At 55.3% G+C, this 1,572-nt stretch overlaps 1 protein-coding gene across 3 annotated transcripts in view; it reads left to right on the top strand.

Moving 5' to 3' along the window:
• The window catches only part of ZNF574 (zinc finger protein 574), a 13,506-nt gene that overhangs the window by 6,333 nt on the left and 5,601 nt on the right, over positions 1 to 1,572 (top strand). Inside the window, exons 1-2 of one of the 3 annotated variants that reach the window (XM_011936562.1) lie at positions 151 to 288; positions 397 to 736. The exons of the other annotated variants lie outside the window; for them this stretch is intronic. The gene's annotated coding sequence lies outside the window, so the exon portion shown is untranslated. Of the gene's footprint in view, positions 1 to 150; positions 289 to 396; positions 737 to 1,572 lie in introns of those variants that run through there. 3 annotated transcript variants of the gene reach the window in all.

The following is a 1,572-nucleotide window of genomic DNA, read 5'->3' on the forward strand; positions in this document are numbered from 1 at the left end:
AGTTTTTGTATTTTTAGTAGAGACGGGGTTTCACCGTGTTAGCCAGGATGGTCTCGATCTCCTGACCTCGTGATCCGCCCGTCTCGGCCTCCCAGAGTGCTGGGATTACAGGCTTGAGCCACCGCGCCCGGCCCCATGGAAATCTGTTTTAACTACACAGGCCTGCTGTTAGGGAATTTAATCCATGAGAAGGTTAGGACATCTAATGACTAAATGACCATAGCAAAGCTGATGAATTGGTTCCAGGTCTCACCGTGAGACGCATCCCATAGTGGCTTTTGGCATCAGGTAGGTAAATAAATAACAGTTCTGAGAGTTTCCTCAACCGAGAAACTGAAACTCCTCTGTGCTTGGGTTCAGGGAGTAGGTCTGGAAACATTTCTTTTTTTCTTTTAGATGGCCTCGCTCTGTCGCCCAGGCTGGAGTGCAGTGGCGCGATCTCGGCTCAATGCAACCTCGGCCTCCTGGGTGCAATCAAATCTTGTGCCTCAGTCTCCCGAGTTGCTGGGGCTACAGGCACGAGCCAGCACACCCAGCTAATTTTTTGTATTTTTAGCAAAGATGGTAGTTTCACTAGGTTGACCAGGTGGGTCTCGAACGCCTGACTTCAAGTGATGAACCCTCCTCAGCCTCTCAAATTGGGATTACAGGCGTGAGCCACGGCGCCCTGCCTGGAAACGTTTCTAACAGTACCGGGGCAACTCCCTCCCAAGGCCCTGAGGGGCGCAGGTACGAGGTGAGTAGGAATGGCCAGACCCCTTGGACACATGGGGTCCCGCTCTCGAGGTGTAAGGGTCAGAGTCACCCCGGAAGGAAGTGGAGTGGAGTCCGCCCGCTAATGGCTCACTTCCTTCAGGCTCTCACCCCGATTGTCCTTCAGGTCCTCTACCCGCCACATTCCCTGTTTCTTCCAGTGAAATTGCCTGTCCTTGCTGCTTCTTTTTCTCCATATCCTCGCTTTCCTTGCTTCCCGTCTGACGTTTCTCCTCTCTCCACTTCCCAAAAGTCCCCTGGATCTTGACCCTGTTTCTTCCTGTCGTCTTCATTTCCCTCCTTTTAATAAAGTGAGTCTGGAGCCTTGGTTTCCCTTTTCTCCCTCCATGTGACTGGTGCTGAATGCAGTTTGCCCTCGCCCCATCACGCTAAGTGGTTTCACTTTCTCCCTCTGACCCTCGGGGAAACCACAAAGGCTCCTGTGCCTCCATTCCCCGGCTCCAGCCCTCGGGGTGCCGCGTGCCTCAATTCGCCAGGATGTTTTCCTCCCTCTCCCTGACCCCTACGCTGACTCCCTCATGGCGTCCCCAAGATGGCGCCCGCGGCCGCGCTCCGCCGCCTGACGTCATCGCACCGCCCTCCGCTCAGAGTTGCCCACTGGAGCCGTCGGAGGCGGAGTCAAGGAGGAGGAGGAGCATCCTCTAGGGAGGATTAAAGGGGCGGGCACTATCCACCCGAGGGCTGACCGGTGAGGGAACGTCGCTAAAGGATTGGTTGGGTGCTGCGGGGAATCTCGATGCTCCTCACTATTGGCTCAAGCCTCAGAGATATGAACGTCGATTGGCCGAACGGCAAGGC

Source organism: Colobus angolensis, unplaced genomic scaffold, assembly GCF_000951035.1.
Source record: "Colobus angolensis palliatus isolate OR3802 unplaced genomic scaffold, Cang.pa_1.0 Scaffold154, whole genome shotgun sequence".
In the NCBI taxonomy this organism is placed as follows: domain Eukaryota; kingdom Metazoa; phylum Chordata; class Mammalia; order Primates; family Cercopithecidae; genus Colobus; species Colobus angolensis.